This window comes from Equus quagga, chromosome 12 (assembly GCF_021613505.1).
Source record: "Equus quagga isolate Etosha38 chromosome 12, UCLA_HA_Equagga_1.0, whole genome shotgun sequence".
Taxonomy (NCBI): Eukaryota; Metazoa; Chordata; class Mammalia; order Perissodactyla; family Equidae; genus Equus; species Equus quagga.
The window spans coordinates 8,404,907-8,426,914 of NC_060278.1; positions in this window are offsets into that span (position 1 = coordinate 8,404,907).

Sequence of the window (22,008 nt, forward strand, 5' to 3'; positions counted from 1 at the left end):
ATGCCTTGCAGTAGGTCTTTTTACATTGACATATTTAGGAGATCCGGCAGCCTCTTCCACATGGATTTCCATCCCTAGGTTTGGGAAGTTCTCTGCTATTATTTCCTTGAAGACGCTTTCTGCTCCTCTCTCCTTCTCTTCACCTTCTTAAATACCTATAATTGTTATGTTGCATTTTCTAATTGAGTTGGGTATTTCTTGGAGACTTTCTTCATTTCTTTTTAGTCTTAGTTCTCTCTCCTCCTCTATCTGGAGCATTTCAACATGTCTATCTTCAATTATGTTGATACGCTCCTCTATGGTGTCCTCTTGAGCATTCAGGGAATCCATATTTTATTTTATTTCTTCCATTGTGTCTTTCATCTCTAATATTTCTTTTTATTTATTTTATTTTTCTTTTTTCTCCCAAAGACCCTCAGTACATAGTTGTGTATTTATTTTTTAGTTGTGGGTCCTTCTAGTTGTGGCACGTGGGATGCTGCCTCAGCATGGCCTGATGAGCGGTGCCATGCTGTGCCCAGGATTCGAACCAGCGAAAGGCTGAGCCACCAAAGCAGAGCACATGAACTTAACCACTTGGCCACGGAGCCAGCCTCTCTAATATTTCTGATTGATTTCTCTTTATAGTTTCAATCTCTTTTGTGAAGTATCTCCTGAACTCATTGAATTGTTTCTCTACATTCTCTTTTACCTTGTTGAGTTTTTTGACTGTAGCTATCTTGAATTCTTTGTCATTTAGATTACATATTTCTGCATCCTCAGGACTGATTTCTGGGTACTTGTCATTTTCTCTCTGGTCTGGAGGTCTAATATAATGTTTGATATTGCGAGAGGGAGTTGCTCTGTTCTTTCGCATCCTGGCGTTATTTGGTCGCAGTCATTGCCTATCACCATTGGGTGGGGGTCAAGAGCCACATATTCTGAGCTCTCTGCTTTCAGCCAAAATTGCAGGGGCTGGAGCCATGCTGAGCAGGTGGTGGCAGGGGCACTTTCTCCTGCATGTTCTTGGGGTTTTCTCCCTCTGCTCTCCTGGAGTGTTGGCTTGATAAGGTCACTCCCTGCAAGATCTTCCACCCTGGTAGAGGGCTTCCCTCTAGGCTGTGAGAGCCCTAGGGAGTCCTTGAAGTTCCTGCTAATGACCATCCCCTCCCCCATTCCTTCCCTCTCGGAGGCTTCCCACAGTCCCAGATCATAGTCTTTAAGGGGAGGGAGTGAAGATTTCTCTTACTCCGTTCCACCTCCTCCAAGGAGGTCTTCAGTCTCTCTGCCCTCTGTTGTATGTCTGTGTGGGTCTCTCTGACATTTTTTGTGTTGTGTTTGGATGTCCTCTGTTGGATTATGGATTTTTTTGTTGTTGTATATTGGAGGGGAAAGATTTCTGAGAGACTTCACTCCATCATGATGCTGACGTCACTCATCTGGAGTATCCTTTTTAACATATCACTCAACTTGGTTGGCTTGTGATTTTCCTTTCCTGCATTGTCCTTGTCAGGCTTTACTATCAAAGTTATGTTACAGTCTCACCAAATAAGTCTTCCTCCTTGTGATTCTTATTATCTGGGAGATTTTGTGTGAGATCAGTGTTATTCCTTTATTTAATGCTTGGTAAACCCTGCCAGGGAAACATCTGGGCTGGAGTTTTGCTTTTTGTAGCTATTTGACCTGATACAATTTCTTTAGTTTGTTTATCATTTATTTATTTAATGATTATTAACATTTTCTATTTCTTTTTGAGTTCATTTTAAGTGGGTTTCTTTTTGTATTTGTCCACTGTAACTAAGTCTTCCCAATTTTTTGGCATGCAGTCTTTTGCTTTATAACATTCTATCTATGTAATTTCAATAACATCTGTGTTCTGTTTCATTTGTGTTATTGATTATTAATGACTTTTATTTTTTTCTTCAGTTGGTGTTCCTAGAAATTCATCAAATTTATACCTTTTTTCAAAGACTCAACTTTAGTCTTTTTAAATCCTCTCCATTATTTGTTGATTTTCCAGTTCATTATTTTTTCAATTTCCTTATTTTTCCTAATTTAGGTTTATTTTGTTCTTTTTCTATCTTCTTTAGATGGGGCCTTATCTCATTGATTTTAAGCATTTCTTCTCTTCTATCTTATTCATTAAGGCCATATATTTCCTTATAAGACTTCTTTAGCTGTATTTCATAATCTTATTGCCTCATGTGAGCTGTCGTGACAGTTTAGAATCCCAAGGAGCCTTATTTGGAGATAAGAACTGATGGTCTGAATCTAACAAAGCTGCAGCAAAGCCCATGCTCAGCTCAACTACAGACTAGAGTAACTCAGACCCCTACACTAAGGACCTGATAGAAGAATCAGAAGGCACTTTTCTGAAATTAAATATTATATACTTCCCTCTCCATTGTTCTTTCATACACAATGTCTGAACTAATATTAAAAACTATGACATAGTCAAAGAAGCAAGAAAATGTGAGCCTTGGTTGAAAAAGGAAATAGTCAATAAAAGCAAACCCAAAGATAGCCCAGGTGCTGGGCTTATCAGAAAGGGACTTTAAAATGGCTATAATAACTATGTTAATGGATCTGATGGGTAAAAAATGGACACTGCATAAACAGATGGGCAATATCCATGGAGAGCTGGAAATTATAAAAAAGAAACAAATAGAAATGTTAGAAATAAACATAACAGATATGAAAATCTTTCAATGGCCTTAGACTGGACACAGCACGGGAAAAAAAAATCAATGAGCTTGTAGATAAGTCATTGAAATTATCCAAATTAAACTAAATGGGGGGGAGGGGTTAAGAAGAAAAAGAATCTGAGTTCTGTGGGACAATAACAATAGCCTAACATCGTACATGTAATTAAAGTCCCAGAGAAAGGAGAGAGTGGAGCATAGGAAAAATCCAAAGAAATAATGATTGAGAAATTTCTTCGATTGATTAACAATATCAACCCATAGATTCAAGAATCTCATTGGACTCCAAGAAGGATAAACACAAAGAAAACTGCTCCTAGACACATCAGAGTCAAAATGCTAAAAACTGAAGACAAAGCAGATCTTAAAAACATCCAGAAGGGGAAAAAACATTTCAGGGAAATAATGATAAAAAACGATGGCTGAATTCTCCCAGAAACAATGAAGACCAGAAAACACTAGAACTACATCTCTCAAGTCCTGAAAGGCAGAAAAAAAAAACCTGATGATAAAATTCTATATCGAGTGAAAATACCCTTCACAAATGAAGGAAAGGTACAGACATTTTCAAACAGAGTAAGACTGAGAGAGTTCGTTGCCAACAGATTGTCACTGCAAGGAATGCTAACAGAAGTTTTTTAGGCTGAAGGCAAATGATAACAAATGTAAGCAAGAATCTGCAGATAAAATGAAGAGCACCAAAAATGGTAAATATGTGGGTTTATACCAACTCAGCATAAAAGCTCTGCTTTGATACCCAAGTTACAGTCGCCAATGCTTTGCCCTAAGGGAAGGGGGAACTTTTCCTCATAGAGTGTGGGCTCTCCAGTGGTGATAGAGTTGGCCACCATCTCTAGCCCTCTTGAGATGCTCATAAAGGCCTGACCCTTACAGACACTGTTCTGGGGCTCTTCTTTCTTTCCTCTTTTCTAAAAATCATTCTATACTGAAACATATCACTACCTGCCAGCTGTGTGGCAGGAGTTTTAGAGTCTAAGTAGATACAGAAGGAAAAGAGCAGTGTGGTGGGGCTGGGAGTGGATTAAGTGGAAAGCAGGTATAATTCTGACTAGATTACAACAGAGCTCATATCCAGAAGGGAGACGGCTGAATGCCTCTTTGGTATTTTAGTCCAAGAGAACTCCTTGTTCTCGGCAGGCAGTTGAGGTGAATCAAAGCCTTTTTGTTTCTTTTTTGCCGTTATCCTGGCTGCTTTAGTTTAGAATTCACAGCGCATATAGCCCTAGAATGCATTCCCTAACCCACCCGCAGTGATATAATGGTGGAATTGTCTTAGAATTTTACAGTCTTTTTTTCTCTCTTACTTTCCAATATTGTTTACAGTTTTTGTCCTTTTGTGTATCTTCTTAGTTATTTTAATGGGAAAGTTTGAGAGGTCATATCAGGTAAGTCTAGTTTTTTTTTTTACAACTTTTTATTATTTAAATTTTCATATATACAGGAAAGTTAAAAAGAATTTTATAGCATATGCCCATATACTTACCACCTACATTCTACCTAAAGTATTGCTTTTGCTTGTTAATGATAAATTTTAACTTCTAGACACACATTATTACAGATTTTAGTTTAATTCAAGCAGGCTGTTGTTATATACATTCTCAGAAACTATAAGTATTAGATACGCTTTAAAATATTAATAATAAAACATAATTAACCAGAGAAATAAAAACTGCAGTATAAACAATTGGGTTATAAATGATATGACTGCATTATATTAATAAAAGGGTAATTGAAGCAATCATTTGTTTAAACAAGCCTGTGATCTTTTGTTTTTGTTTTTTTTTTTTTAAAGATTGGCCCTGAGCTAATATCTCTTGCCAACTCTTTTTTTCTTTCCCCTCAAAGCCCCCCAGTACATAGTTGCATATTGTGGTTGCAGGTCCTTCTAGTTGAGCTATGTGGGACGCCACCTCAGCATGGCTTAATGAGTGGCGCCATGTCCACACCCAGGATCCAAACCGGTGAAACCCTGGGCCACCAAAGCGGAGTGTGCAAATTTAACCACTAGGCCACGGGACCAGCCCCAAAGCAATCATTTTAACAACTCACGTTTTAAAACATTTTTATGAGAGTTACTTGAATAATTTTTTACAACCATCCATCTCATTCCATAGATAAAAATTGGTCAGATAAGGGGAAAGGAGACATAAGTGACCTTGATGTTAATTTGAGCCTATGTTGTCCCAAGTAAAAATTTACCCAAAATATGTCAATCTTAGAATTCAAGAGATCTCTCTTTGTAGATGATTTTTAAAGGATATTATATAGTCATATAGTCTCATGCCAGATGATAAGGACAAGAATGAGAAGATTCTTCTTGGCTTTGTGATTGACCACTTTCCACTATTTATGATCTGAGAGAAAACAACAGCAGCAGGCAAGTGGCTTGACTTCTTGGGAAGCCAAAGGATGGCCTCAAAATCCTTTAAAAGGAGTGCTTAAACTGCAATAACCTTTAAAAGGGTGTATTTTACACCAAAACCTTGGTTGTAATGTTCTTCCACTTTACATTCTTCCCCTTGTAATATAGCATTTTTAACATCTCAGCCAAGGGACCACAAAGCAATCTTATTCTTACACAACAATTCCATGCATATTATTATTTTTTTTTAAATTGCATTTCCCTGGCACACATTACAAAGAAGTTTTCCTACAGATCAAGACCAAAAGCTTGGACTGAGCCAATGTTCATTTCAACTTGAATCACCACCCACCTGGGCCAGACTCAGGCTGACAGTCCAAAGGGAAAATACTGCTTAAGTGCATTACAGCCTCTGGATCTGTCCCCACTCAGGTGCACAGAACCAGACTAATCGGAAGAGGCGACAAGGCAAATTTGACTGGAGACGAATTCTGGAAGGCGGCACACTTTAGGGTAGGCCGACCATTTGGCGAGAAGTAAGTAGAAATGACTTTTGAGTGAAATAGTTTGAGAAAGAACAAGGTTGTTCATAATTCCAAACTGTTGCCAGAGCTTGCTGAAGTTTTTTAACCAGAAATGCTTTCAAGACAAGACTTTTCCTTCTGGAGGAGCTTAAGACCTGAAAAGCAGCCATCTCTTGCTGTTATGCAACTTTACAACGTATAACATTTTAAAACAGAGACTCACGTTCAAGAATTTACTTAAAATAAAAAGAAACTAGAATTGATCTGTTCTTTGCTTCTAGAGATCCCTTTCAACTCTAGGTTTTTATATACTAAAAGTAGAATCCTTTTTCAAATTAACTTTCAGGAAAAGGAAGGGTACTTTCATTAGGTAATTATTGTTCTTTCCTTCTTCCCATCAACCAGATTTTGCCAGGTGAGTAAATACTGTCAGTTGGCTGAGTCCTTCTAGCTTTGAACATCTTTTAAAGTTATCCTGAAATATCTTTTAAAGGTCTCCTGAAAAGTTGGTGAGGAGGAGGTGTGGTATGCCTGGCTGGGGTTAGTCCAGAGCCCAGAAGCCTTGGAGGCCATGTTGGCTGCTCTTGGAGGTTTTATCAATAGGACTGTTTGGAGATCCATGATAGTGTTTCCAGCTGCTCCATTTAGGGGCTGGATCAATTGGGACAAGTTCCTTAATCTCCAAGGCCCATTTCCTTGTCTATAAAATGGGGCTAACAGTAATGCCTACATCTTAACTCTGTTTTAGGATTAAATGATATATGGAGAGCACAAAGTAAATGCTGAACATGTGTTAGCCATTACCATCAGACGTCTGTGTGTGCGTGTGACTCGTATAACTGCACTAAGACCAATTTTTATTCTTGCCAGGATTTCGTTGTCAGCTTTAGTCAGATATATCATGTTTTTAAACTTCTTTCATGATTGTGAAAAGATCACAAAAAAAGAAGCAGTGAACTGAAAGCTGAGGCAGAGGGAGAATAAGGATCCCCTGGAATTGTTGCTCCCAGCGTCCTTTCCAGTTCCCATCACTGTTGAAAGCTACTTTTCTGGACCAAGAGAAAGTACTCTTGGGGCCTCGATGGAGCAGGCTTTGTGTGTGTGTGTGTGTTTTAAGTTCCTTAACTAATACACTAAGTTCTGCTTTGGGGATACAAGTCGTAAATCCACAAAAAGAAATCAGTAGAAAGAAACATTACAGACCTAAAAGACATTGCAGGGACCTCGCTGATGCTCAGCTACTTAACGCTGCCTATATTTATGAAGAGACCCTTGAAATTACCCAAAAAGTTGGCCTAAATAGGCACAATGTGAACATGCTTTTAATATGGCTAGAATTTAGCTTCAAATAAATGAGCAATAAGTTAAAATACAAAATGCAGTCTCTGTCCCCAAGGGATGATTTTATTGCTTTTGCATCAATTTTGCCAAGTACCTTTTCAGAGTAGAGGTATGCGTACCTGGAGTAAATAAAATCATTGGGTATTAGGAAATGAGCTTCATTGAAGGATATTCAGATTCTTGGAAATTTCGGGGGGTTTTATTTTTCATATTTTCTTTTTCCTAAAAGAAAACTGTAACTAGTTTCATGCTTCTCTTGCCAGAAAAACACAGGAGGACTCTTCATTTTGCTCCCATTTGAAAGACCTTGTAATATCACATTCTGGATTTTGACTCTTGTTCAGACATTCAGAACCACAGAGGAACTCTGCTCACAAACATTCAAATTCACGATGTGGCTGCTGATATCATAGGGAATTATTTTATTGTTCATTGACCAAATAATAGGGGAAAAAGTCAGACATTCAATACGACTCTATTAAACATTAACAACATCTCTCAGTATTTGTAACACATTATATTCTGGTATCACTCATGGTGCCAAAAGGAAAGATTTTTTTCTAGTTTACAAAAATTCTTGATTTTCATCTTCTACGATGTTGCAATGGGTACAGATGTCTCATAACATCTTAGGTGTCTTCATTTTACACGCAGACAGTGGTATGAAACTGATAGGATTTGGTCCAGCCACTGTTGTGAATTTATTTCTATATAAACTCCCCAATCTAATATTAGACTAATGTGTTAATTCTGCCGTAATGTAGATTCTTCAGGGAAATGATAAAACCAGGAACATTTGACTTCAACGGTCTAATTGGTGAAAGATCGGTAATTTCTTAAAATTGGAAATCTTCCAGTTTCTTTTAGACATATCTTACCCAGGAGATATTTATGAACACTAACACATTTCCTAATCACGCTCTACAACAGGAAGTCACTGCCTTAAAATATTTATGGAATAGTAAAACTTTTAAAATTAAAGCCCCATGTTACCAACTGTTTGTCAATTGAGGATATTAACACCAAATAAAACCCTGCCATTTATTATCCCAACATCATTTCATTTCAAATGTAACATATCCAAAAACAAACCTCTTGATCCCTTCCTGTCCACAGAAATCTGTTTCTCTGGTGTCATCCAGCTTAGTAAATGGCATCACCATTCGCCCAAAAATGCTTGCTCAAACCAAAAGCTTGGGAGTCACTCCTAACTTCTTTCTCATATCCAACGTCCAATTTAGCAGCAAATTCCTTTGGCTCTACCTTCCCCAATTATTCTTAATTCAATCACTTCTTGCCACCTTGATTCCCTGACACCCTAGTCCAAACCACCATCACTTCTAGGCTGATCTACAGCAAGAAGTTCCTAACTGGTCCCCTCCTTCCGCTCTCGCACCTGATATATAGTCTATTTTCCACACAGTTACCAGGGTGAAATTTTTAAAACAGAGATTTGATTATCTCACTCTTTTGCTCAAAATCCTCCTATGGCTTCCCATCACGTTAGAATAAACCTAAGTTCCTTCCATGGCTTACGGGGCTCTAAACGATCTGGCTCTTGTCTACCTCTGCAACCAAATGCTATTTCACTCTTTTCCCTCACTCATTCTGCTCCACACAAATGTACCTCATTCCTGGAGGACAGCAAGCACCCACTCCCCCAGGACTTGTTGAGTGTGGTCCATCTACCTGGATCAAACTTCAGATATTCTCCTGGTTCACTGTCTCTCTTCATTCAGGTCTCTCCTCATGTGCCCAGTCAAAGAGGCGTTCTCTGACCACCCATCTAAAACATAGCATCTTATGTCACTCTCTAACCTAGTGGTTCTCAACTCTGGCTGTATGTTAGACCTCCCTGAGGAGTTTAAAAATCCAGATGCCCAAGCTGCACTCCAGAGCAATTGAAATAGAAATCTCTCCAGTTGGGACCAAGGAGTCAGTAATTTTTAAAGCTTTAACATTTTTTTAAGTAATTTTTTAATTTTAAAGTGTTTACAATGTTAAGCCAAGGTTGAGCCCCACTGCTTAAACTCCTTACTCTTTCATTTTTCCTCCTAGCATTTATTACTACTGACATAACATTATATATGTGTTTACTTGTTTTCTAGAATTTGCTCTATGTATCTCAAGACTTTCTGTGTTTTGTTCACTGCTAACTCCTTAGGACCTAGAAGAGTTTCTTGAAAATTGTAGGGATTCTTAACTAATTTCATAAGAGGAGGGACATTCTTCCCTACCAAAATAGAAAGAAGATAATCTCAGAAAAAAACATAGTCCTTTCCAAGGAAGAAAAATTGACTTTCTACTGATTTATTTTTTTTAACTTTGAATGCAAAAAGTAATTTATTGTATGATATTACACTGTGTGCTGTGTGATTATCTTCCCTTAGACATGTTTCTAATATGGGAGTCTATATCTAATATTGCAAGAGAAGAGGAACTGAAATGTCCAGCTTGTTCAGTTACTTCATTTTTAATGCTGTATCAGAAATGGAAGCGACATTCACTGCTATTTTACTAAACTTGAGACAGTCTGCCAAGATACCAAGAGGACCTCAAAAGAGCAGATCCCACCCTTCACCCTGTCCAAACTGAAGGGTTGGAGCTGTGGAGCCCCAGATATAAGTAGCTGTTGAGTGTAGGAGGGCTCTGCCATCCCTTTCCAGCCTTGAGTAGACAAACATCTGGGACTTTCCTCCTCTCAGTCCTAAGGGGTGGGAAGGAGGCAAGAGAAATGGATGTAATCCTTCTGCATACACGAGAATCCAAGAATAAAAGTATGTCTGTCACCATCTCAAAGGGGAAGGAAGAATCACACATGGGTAAAGCCAAGAATCAGTTTCCCTTAATCTCCTGAGCAAAGAAGAAACTTCCTCTTCCACTTGCAAGAGCATAAAGTGGGACAGATAAGCTGTTTGTACAGGGTTTCATCCTCTAAAGACTGTGAGCATCTTCATGTCAAGAAGCAGCCCAGTGCCATTGTATAACTCTGAAAAGAAGAAAGAGAGTCTTCCACTCCTGATTAAGTTGAGCATACCCCAAGTAGAAGAGCAGAGCATTTCTGGTGGCTGGGTAATCACTCTTTCATCGAGGCCCTATTCTGGGGAAATGAATTATTAAACAATTTATCTCTCTCAACACCTAAGATACTCAAGGAGAGTTAAACTAATTTACCTCACAAAAGGGAAAACCAGTCCAGAAAGACCATTCCACCATATTAAACGTTTTTTTAATAGCACTACAAAGACTACAACCTCACTTAAAACTTTCAAGCTACAGAGTGATGTCAGCATCATGGCAGAGTGAGCTGTTCTGTTAGCCTCTCCCTGCTAAGATACAATGAAAAGGGCATTCATTGACCAACAGAGGACATCCACACAACACAATAGACATCTGAGAGAGCCACACAACCATACGTTTGAAGGTGGGGGTACTGGATTCCCTGGGAAGCAGTGGAAGGAGGTAAGCGGATCTTCTCTCTTTCCCCAATGTCTGTGATCTAGGGCACAGGACCTCACACAGTGGTCAGCACACGACTCAGAGGAAGTGAGGGGAAAGGCAGTCCTCCACAGGAATGCTTTCATTCTCAAAGCTGCTTCTCAGCCCAGGGGAATGCTCTACACTGGTGGCTGTCACTGTGGGGATGACCCCACCAAGCTGAGCAACCCAAGTGGCCTGCCAGTGAGTGCAGAGCAGGAGTGTGGGTATGAAAGAAAATGCCCCTTCCCCTCCATCCTACCTGGTGCACCAGCTCAGCCAGTTGGCTAGTGCAGGAGATTCCCCACCAAAGTGCCTATGCTAGTGTGTGTGAAGCAGTGGCAGCCAGATGCAGAGAACCCTATTGGCACAACTTCCAACAGACAAACACAACTACAAGGGGATGCAGCAGGCTCAGAAAACACAGCTCCTGCAGCCTCCAGTGGTGGCAGGTGAAATCTGCGACCAGATACTACCACCATGCACCAGCAAAAACCCACTCCATCAAACTTGGAAGAGGAAAGAGATGGAACATGCTTAGGTTGAGGAGATAAAAGGCTATCAGACAATGGACTACCTCATCTATGAGCTCTTTTATACAAACCTCCTGGTAACCATTAAACAAAAAATCAGAACAGAGACACAAATGATAAATAAAAAGAAAACCATCATATAAAATCACCAAACTGAAATGGTAGCTGAAAATACACAGGATGAGAAACAAGGGAAATACAGATCAGAAAACAAGAGACAAAATGGCAGTAATAAGCCCTCACATATCAATCATCACTCTAAATGTACCACAACTAGAAGGACCCACAACTAAAATATACAACTATGTACTTGGGGGATTTGGGGAGAAAAAGCAGAAAAAAAGAAGATTGGCAACAGTTGTTAGCTCAGGTGCCAATCTTAGAAAAAAAATAATCACTCTAAATGTAAATGGATTGAATTCCCCAATCAAAAGACACAGAGCAGCTGGATGGATTAAAAAACAAGGCCCAACAATATACTGTCTCCAGGAAACAGCTCTAAAGACAAACACAGGCTCAGAGTGAAGGGATGGAAGATGATACTCCAAACAAATGACAAATAAAAGAAAGCAGGTGTTGCCATACTTATGTCAGAAAAAGTAGACTTCAAGATAAAAAAAGCAGTGAGAGACAAAGAGTTACCATACATAATGATAAAAGGGACACTCCACCAAGAGGACATAACACTTATAAATATACATACACCTAACACAGGAGCAACAAAGTACATAAAGCAACTATTAACAGACCTAAAGGGAGAAATTAACAGCAACACAATAACAGCAGGGGACCTCAAGACCCCAATTACATCAATGAATAGATCTTCCACACAGACAGTCAACAAGTAAATAGTGGAATTAAATAAACACTAGACCAGATGGACTCAATAGATATAGATAGATCACTCCATCCAAAAATAGCAAAATACACATTCTTCTCAAGTGCACACAGAACATTCTCAAAGATAGACCATATGTTGGAAAACAAGGTAATCCTCAATAAATTTAAGAAGATTGAAATCACATGAAGCATCTTTCCCAACCATAATGCTAGGAAACTAGAAATCAACAAGACTGGGAAACAAGCTGGGAAAGTGACAAATACGTGGAGACTAAACTACATGGTGCTAAACAACCAATGGATCAATGAAGAAATTAAAGGAAAAATAAAAAAACATCTGGAGACTAAAGAGAAGGAAAATACATCATACCAACTCACATGGGATGCAGCAAAAGCAGTCCTAAGAGGGAAATTCATAGCAACGCAGGCCCACCTTAACAAACAAGAAAAATCTCAAATGAACAATCTTTTTTTAAAACTTATTATTGAGATTATGATAGTTTACAATCTTGTTAAATTTCAGTTGTACATTATTGTTTGTCAATCATGTTGTAGGTGCCCCACTTCACCCTTCATGCCCCCTTCTCATCCCTTCTTTCCCCTGGTAGCCACTAATCTGTTCTCCTTGTTTACATATTTAACTTTCACATATGACTGGAGTCATGCAGAGATTGTCTTTCTCTATCTGTCTTATTTCACTTAACATAATACCCTCAAGGCCCATCCATGTTTTTTTTTTTTTTTGAGGAAGATTAGCCCTGAGCTAACTGCTGCCAATCCTCCTCTTTTTGCCGAGGAAGACTGGCCCTGAGCTAACATCCATGCCCATTTTCTTCTACTTTGTATATGGAATGCCTACCACAGCATGGCTTGCTAAGCCGTGCCCTGTTCGCACCTGGGATCCGAACTGGCGAAACCTGGGCCACTGAAGCAGAAGATGTGCACTTAACTGCTGAGCCACCAGGCGGGTCCCCGTACATGTTGTTGTGAATGGGACAATTGTATCATTTTTTATGGCTGAGTAGTATTCCATTGTATATATATACCATATCTTCTTTATCCAATCATCAGTTGATGGGCACTTAGGTTGCTTCCATATCTTGGCTATTGTAAATAATGCTGCAATGAACAGAGGGGTGCATGGGACTTTTGGAATTGCTGACTTCAAGTTCTTTGGGTAGATACCCAGTAGTGGGATGGCTGGGTCATATGCTATTTCTATTTTTAACTTTTTGAGGAATCTCCATACTGTTTTCCATAGTGGCTGCACCAGTTTGCATTCCCACCAGCAGTGTATGAGGGTTCCTTTTTCTCCACAACCTCTCCAACGTTTGTTACTTTTTGTTTGTTTGTTTTTTGCCATTCTAACAGGTGTAAGGTGATATTGTAGTGTGGTTTTGATTTGCATTTCCCTGATGATCAGCGATGATGAACATCTTTTCATGTGCCTATTGGCCATCAGTATATCTTCTTTGGAGAAATGTCTGTTCATGTCCCCTGCCCAGTTCTTGATTGGGTTGTTTGATTTTTTGTTGTTGAGTTGTGTGAGTTCTTTATATAGTTTGGAGATTAACCCTTTGTCGGATACATGACTTGTAAATATTTTTTCCCAATTGGTGGGTTGGTTTTTTGTTTCAATCCTGTTTTTCCTTGCCTTGAAGAAGCTCCTTAGTCTGATGAAATCCCATTTGTTTATTCTTTCTATTGTTTCCCTTGTCTGAGAAGACATGGTATCTGAAAAGATCCTTTTAATACTGATGTCAAAAAGTGTACTGCCTATATTTTCTTCTAGAAGCCTTATGGTTTCAGGTCTTACCTTTAGGTCTTTCATCCATTTTGAGTTTATTTTTGTGAATGGTGAAAAAGAATGGTCAATTTTCATTCTTTTACATGTGGCTTTCCAGTTTTCTCAGCACCATTTGTTGAAGAGACTTTCTTCTCTCCATTGTAGGCCCTCAGCTCCTTTGCCGAAGATTAGCTGTCCATAGATGTGTGGTGTTATTTCTGGGCTTTCAATTCCGTTCCATTGATGTGTGCACCTGTTTTTGTACCAGTACCATGCTGTTTTGATTACTGTAGCTTTTGTAGTATGTTTTGAAGTTAGGGATTGTGATGCCTCCAGCTTTGTTCTTTTTTCTCAGGATTATTTCAGCAATTCGGGGTCTTTTCTTCCCCATATGAATTTTAGGAGTCTTTGTTCTATTTCTGTAAAGAATGTCATTGGGATTCTGTTGAATCTGTAGATTGCTTTAGGTAGTATGGACATTTTAACTATGTTTATTCCTCCAATCTGTGTGCATGGAATGTCTTTACATATCTTTATGTTATCATCAATTTCTTTCAGGAAAGTCTTGTAGTTTTCATTGTATAGGTCTTTTGCTTCCTTAGTTAAATTCACCCCAAGGTATTTTATTCTTTTTGTTGCGATTGTAAACGGGATTGTGTTCTTGAGTTCTTTGTCTGTTAGTTCGTTATTAGAGTATAGAAATGCTACTGATTTATCTAAGTTGATTTTATACCCTACAACTTTGCTGTAGTTGTTGATTATTTCTAATAATTTTCCAATGGATGATTTGGGGGTTTCTATACATAAGATCATTTTGTCTGCAAACAGCAAGAGTTGCACTTCTTCACTCCCTATTTGGATCCCTTTTATTCTTTTCTGTTGCCTAATTGCTCTGGCCAAAACCTCTAGTACTATGTTGAATAAGAGTGGTGATAGAGGGCATCTTTTTCTCATTCCTGTTCTCAGGGGGATGGTGCTCAGTTTTTGCCCATTGAGTATGATGTGGGCTCTGGGTTTGTCACATATGGCCTTTATTATGTTGAGGTAATTTCCTTATATCCCTATTTTATTAAGAGTTTTTATCATAAATGGCTGTTGGATCTTGTCAAATGCTTTCTCTGTATCTATTGAGATGATCATGTTATTTTTATTCCTCAATTTGTTCATGTGGTGTATCACATTGATTGATTTGCAGATGTTGAATCATCTCTGTGTCCCTGGAATAAATCCCACCTGATCATGATGTATGATCCTTTTGATGTGTTGCTGAATTCAGGTTGCCAAAGCTTTGTTTAGAATTTTTGGATCTATGTTCATCAGCGATATTGGCCTGTAGTTCTCTTTTATTGTGGTGTCCTTGTCAGGTTTTGGTATCAGAGTGCTGTTGACCTCATAGAATGTGTTAGAAAGTGTTCCATCCTCCCTAATTTTTTGGAATAGCTTGAAAAGGATAGGTATTAAATCTTCTCTGAAAGTTTGGTAGAATTCCCCAGGAAAGCCATCTGATCCTGGGGTTTATTCTTTGGGATGGTTTTGATTGCTGTGTCAATCTCTTCCCTTGTGATTGGTTTGTTCAAATTGTCTGTTTCTTCTTGACTCAGCTTTGGGAGCTTGTAAGAGTCTAAAAATGTATCCATTTTCTCTAGGTTATCCATTTTGTTGGCAGATGGTTTTTCATAGTATTCTCTTCCAATCCTCTGTATTTCTATGGAGTCCGTTGTTAATTCTCCTCTTTCATTTCTGATTTTGTTTATCTGAGCTTTCTCTCTTTTTTTCTTTGTAAGTCTGGATAAGGGTTTGTCAATTTTATTTATCTTCTCAAAGAAAAAGCTCTTTGTTACATTGATCCTTTCTACTGCCTTTTTTGTTTCAATAGCATTTATTTCTGCTCTGATTTTTATTATTTCTCGCCTGCTGACTTTGGGCTTTGTTCTTCTTTTTCTAATTCAGTTAGGTGTAATTTGAGATTGTTTATTTGGGATTTTTCTTGTTTGTTAAGGTGTACCTGTATTGCGAAGAATTTCCCTCTTAATACAGCTTTTGCTGTATCCTATATGAGTTGGTATGTATGTTATCATTTTCATTTGCCTCCAGATATTTTTTGATTTCTTCTTTAATTTCTTCAGTGATCCATTGCTCATTCAATAGCATATTGTTTAGTCTCCACATCTTTGTCCCTTTCTCAGCTTTTTTCTTGTAATTAATTTCTAGCTTTATAGCATTATGATCAGAGAAGATGCTTGTTGTTATTTCAATTTTTTAAAATTTATAGACGCTTGTCTTGTTTCCCAACATATGGTCTATCCTTGAGAATGTCCCATGCGTGCTTGAGAGGAATGTGTGTTCTGCTGTTTTTGGATGGAGTGCTCTATAGACGTCTATTAAGTCCAACAGTTTTAGCTTTTTGCTTAATTCCACTGTTTCCTTGTTGATCTTCTGTCTGGATGATCTGTCCAAGGATGTGAGTGGGGTGTTGAGGTCCCCTACTATTATTGTGTTATTTTTTATATCTTCTTTTAGGTTTGTTAATAGTTGCTTTATGAACTTTGGTGCTCCTGTGTTGGGTGCATAGATATTTATAAGCCTTATTTCTTCTTCATGTAGTGTTCCTTTGCTCTTTATACACTGCCTCTCTTTGTCTCTCTTTACCTGACTTATCTTAAAGTCTACTTTGTCTGATATAAGTATTGTGACACATGCTTTCTTTTGTTTGCCATTAGCTTGGAGTATCATCTTCCATCGCTTCACTCTGAGCCTGTATGTCACTGGAGCTGAAATGTGTTTCCTTGAGGCAACAAATTGTTGGATCTTGTTCTTTAATCCATCTTGCTACTCTGTGTCTTTTTTATGGGGGGGGGGGGGGGGTTTGAGGAAGATTAGCCCAGGTTTGAGGAAGATATTAGCCTAATATCTGCCGCCAATCCTCTTTTTTGTTGTTGAGGAAGACTGGCCCTGAGCTAACATCCATGTGCATCTTCCTCTACTTTACATGTGGGATGCCTGCCACAACACGGCTTGCCAAAGCGGTGCTGTGTCTGCACCTGGGATCCGAACCAGCAAACCCCAGGCCACTGAAGTGGAATGTGTGCACTTAACCACTGTGCCACCGGGCCAGCCCCAACTCTGTGTCTTTTTATTGGAGAGTTCAATCCGTTTACTTTGAGGGTGATTATTGATGTCTGAGGGCTTAATGCTGTCGTTTTGTCACTCGTTTTCCAGCTTTCCTGCATTTCCTTTGTTTATCGTCCTGTATGTTTTGGTCTACCCGTTGATTACTGCAGTTTCTTATGTGGTGTTTTAGTTTTTTCCTTATTTATTTTTTGTGTCTCTGTTCTGCTTTTTAGTTTAGTGGCTCCCTGAAGTTTGTATTCAGAATCTCGTGCATAACATAGCCCATTTTCTGATGGCCTCTTATTTCCTTAGTCTAAACTGATTCAGTTCCTTTCCTCCTCCCCTCCTAAGTTATTATTCTCATATCTTATTTCAACTTGTCTTGAGAGTTTGTGGTTAAAGTGACAAGATTGTCTTTGTTTTTGGTCTTTTCTCTCCCTTTATCCTAATGCTATAGTTGAATATTTGCTATCCTATTCTCATTCTGTCTACCTATTTGTCTCCTTACTCTGTGTTTTGTGATGTCTTTCTCCCTTTTTTCCTTTCTTCAGGTATTAGGGCCTTCTTGAGGATTTCTTGTAGAGGGGCTCTCGTTTTTAAGAAGTCCCTTAACTTTTGTTTTTCTGGGAAAGATTTAATTTCTCCCTCATATCTGAAAGATATCTTTGCTGGATAAAGTATTCTTGGCTGATGATTTTTATCTTTTAAAGTTTTGAATATGTCATTCCATTCTCTCCTAGCTTGTAAGGTCTCTGCAGAGAAATCCACTGAAAGTCTGATAGGGGTTCCTTTGTAGGTTATTTTCGTCTACCTTACTGCCCTGAGTATTCTTTCTTTGTCACTCATTTTTGCCAGTTTTACTACTATATGCTTTTCAGTAGGTCTTTTTACATTGATAAATCTAGGAGATCTGAAAGCTTCCGCCACACACATTTCTCTCTCATTCCCTACATTTGGGATGTTCTCTGCTATTATTTCTTTGAGCATGCTTTCTGCTCCATTCTCCTTCTCTTCACTTTCTTGGATACCTGTAATTCTTATGTTGCATTTCCTCATTGAGTTGGATATTTCTTGGAGATTTTCTTTATTTCTTTTTAGTCTCAGTTCTCTCTCCTCCTCTGTCTGGAGCAATTCAACATGTTTATCTTTGATTATGCTGATATGCTCCTCTATGGTGTCCACACAAGTATTCAGGGAATCCTTATTTTGCTTTATCTCTTCCACTGTGTCGTTCATCTCTAGTATTTCTGATTGATTTTTCTTTATAGTTTCAATCTCTTGTGAAGTATCTCCTCAACTTGTTGACTTGTTTCTCCCTATTCTCTTTTACCTCATTGAGTTTTTTGACAATGGCTATTCTGAATTCATTGTCACTTCGTTTACTTATTTCTGAGTCCTCAGGACATAATTCTGGGTATTTATTGTTTCCCTCTAGTCTGGAGTTTTGATGAATTGCCTGATGCTGGTTTTCCCCATTGTGATATTATTTGGTTGTAGGTACAGCCTACCGCCACTAGGTGGGGATCGAGAGCCACATATTCTGAGCCCTCTGCTTCAGCCTAGATGGCACGGCACAGTGCAGGGGGCGGGGGGCCGGCATTTTCTTTTGCTCGCAGTCCCCTGTTTCCTGATCAGCTCTCACTATCTGGTCTTCTGGGGTCCCAGTTTGATAAGGTCACCCCACACAAAAGCATTCTCCCGGTTAGAGGGCTTCCCTCTAGGCTGCAAGGGCGCTAGGGAGTCCTGGGTGATCCTGTGGACTCACAACCCCTCCCCAACGCCTTCCCTCATGGAGCCTCCTGCGTCAGCGATCCCAGTCTTCAGGAGAGGGACTGAAGTTGTCTCTTACCCCATTCCAGCTCCTCCGAGGGGGGCTCCAGCCTCTCTGCCCTCTGTCATTTGGCTACCATGACTCTCCAAGGATTCCTGTGCTATTAGGATATTTTCTGTTGGAATATGGTTGCTTCTTTTTGTTGTGTGTTGGAGGGCAGAGAGTCTCGGGCAAGCTCACTCCACCATGACACTTCAAATAGACAATCTTAAACTACACCAAACAGAACTAGAAAAAGCAGCACAAACAAAGCCCAAAGTCAGCAGAAAGAGGGAAATTATAAAAATTGGAGCAGAAATAAATTAAACTGAAACCCAAAAAACAGTAGAAAGGATTGATGAAACTAAGAGCTGGCTCTTCGAGAAGATAAAGAAAATTCACAAACTCTTAGCCAAACTCACTAAGAAAAAAGAGAGAAGTCCCAAATAAATAAAATCAGAAATGAAAGAGGAGAAATTACATTGGATACCACATAAATACAAAGGATTATAAGAGAACAGTATGAACAATTTATCCCAACAAATTGAACAATCTAGAAGAAATGCATAAATTCTTAGACTCACACAACCTGCCAAAACTAAATCAGGAATAAATAGGGAATCTGAACAGACCAATCACAAGTAAAAAGGTTGAAACTAATCAAAAACCTTCCAAAAAACAAAATCCAGGACCAGATGGTTTCTCTTGAGAATTCTACCAAAGATTCAAAGAAGATGTAATATCTATCCTTCTCAAATAATCCAAAAAATTGAAGAATATGGAACACTTCCTAACTCATTCTATGGGGCCAACATCACCCTGATCCCAAAGCCAGACAAGGACAACAAAAGAAGGAAAATTACAGACCAATATCACTGATGAACATAGATCCAAAACTCCTTAACAAAATATTGGCAAACTGAATACAGCAATACATTAAAAGAACCATACACCATGATCAAGTGGGATTTATACCAGGGACACAGGGATGGTTCAACATCCACAAATCAATCAATGTGATTCACCACATCAACAAAATGAGGGAAAAGAACCACATGATCATCTCAATAGATGCAGAGAAAGCATTTGACAAGATCCAACATCCATTTATGATAAAAACTCTCAATAAAACGAGTATAGAAGGAAAGTGCCTCAACATAATAAAGGCCATATATGACAAACCCACAGCCTGCAACATATTCAACAGAAAAACTGAAAGCCATCCCTCTGAGAACAGGAACAAGACAAGGGTGCCCATTCTTGACACTCTTATTCAACATAGTACTGGAGGCTTTGGCCAGAGCAATTAGGCAAGAAAAAGAAATTAAATGTATCCAAATTGGAAAAGAAGAAGTGAAACCTCACTGTTTGCAGATGACATGATTCTATATATAGAAAATCATAAAGAATCCACCAGAACTATTAGAAATAATCAACAACTACAGCAAAGTTGCAGGATACAAAATCAACTTACAAAAATCAGTTACATTTCTATACTCTAATAATGAACTAAAAGAAAGAGAACTGAAGAATACAATTCCATTTACAACTGCAACAAAAAAAAATAAAACACCTAAGAATAAATATAACTAAAGAAGTGAAAAACCTGTACACTGAAAACTATAAAACATTACTGAAAGAAATTGATGATGACGTAAAGAAAGGGAAAGATATTCCATGCACATGGATTGGAAGAATAAACACAGTTAAAATGTCCATACTACCTAAAGGAATCTACAGGTTCAATGCAATCCTAATCAGAATCCCCATGACATTCTTCAAGAAAATAGAACAAAAAATCCTAAAATTCATATGGGGCAACAAAAGACCCCAAATAGCTACAGCAATCCTGAGAAGAAAAGAATAAATCTGGAGGCATCACAATCTCTGACTTCAAAATATACAACAAAGCTACAGTAATCAAAACAGCATGGTACTGGTAAAAAAACAGACACATAGATAAATGGAACAGAACTGAAAGCCCATAAATAAAACCACACACTTACAGACAGCTAATCTTAAACAAAGGAGCCAAGAACGTACAATGGAGAAAGGAAAGTCTCTTCAATAAATGTTGTTGGGAAAACTGGACAGCCATATGCAAAAGAATGAAAGTATACCATTATCTTATGCATACACAAAAATTAACTTAAAATGGACAACAGACTTGAAGATGAGATGTGAAACCATAACACTCCTAGGAAAAAATACAGGCAGTACACTCTTTGACTTGTGTCTTAGCAACATCTTTTTAAATACCACGTCCACTCAGGCAAGGGAAACAAAACAAAAAATAAACAAATGGGACTACATCAGACTAAAGAGCTTCTACAAGGCAAAGGAAACCCAGAACAAAACAAAAGACAACCCATCAACTGGGAGAAAATATTTGCAAATCATACATCTGACAAGGGGTTAATCTCCAAAATATATAAAGAACTCATACAACTCAACAACAACAAAAAAACCAACCAGATCAAAAAATAGGCAGAGGATATGAACAGACATTTTTCCAAAGAAGATATTCAGATGGCCAATAAGCCATCTGTTCAATACCACTAATCATTAGGGAAATGCAAATCAAAACTACAATGAGATATCACCTTACACCTGTCAGAATGGTTACATTCACCAAGACAAAAAAATAACAAATGTTGCAGAGGATGTGGAGAAAAGGGAACCCTCATACACTGCTGGTGGGAATGCAAACTGGTGCAGCCACTATGGAAAACAGTACGGACATTTCTCAAAAAATTAAAAATAGAAATACCATACATCCCAGCTATCCCACTACTGGATATTTATCCAAAAAACTTGAGATCAACAATATAAAGACACTTATGCACCCCTATGTTCATTGGAGCATTATTCAGAATAGCCAAGACATGGACGCATCTCAAGTGCCCATTATCTGATGAATGGATAAAAAAGATATTGTATATATATACACAATGGAATACTACTTCACCATAAAAAAGACAGAATTGTCCCATTTGCAACAACATGGATGGACCTTGAGGGTATTATGGTGAGTGAAATAAGCCAGACAGAGAAAGACAAATTTCGCTCATATGTGGAAGATAAACAAACACACAGACAAAGAGAATAGATTAGTGGTGACCAGAGGGAAAGAGGGTTGGAGAGTGGGCATGAGGTGTAAAGGGGAAGATATATATGGTGACTGACAAATAATAATGTACACCTGAAATTTCACAATGTTATAAACTATTACAACCTCAATAAAATAATTTTTTTTAAAACAATAGGGACAAAACTGAACAATCAATTAAAGGTGCCAACAATTTCAATTTGATTAACCATAAAATGGAACTTCAGAAAAGATTGCAGACAATTTTGTGAAAAATTAAAAGTAATATTTCAATAAAATATTTTTTAAAAAATTCATTAGAAAAATATAGGGCTTGTAATGAAGGCAGATATGGCCAAGAAACTGATTAAAGTATGTGACTATGTATCCAGAATAATTATTCTGCTTATTTTTTTAATGTTTAGATAATAGCT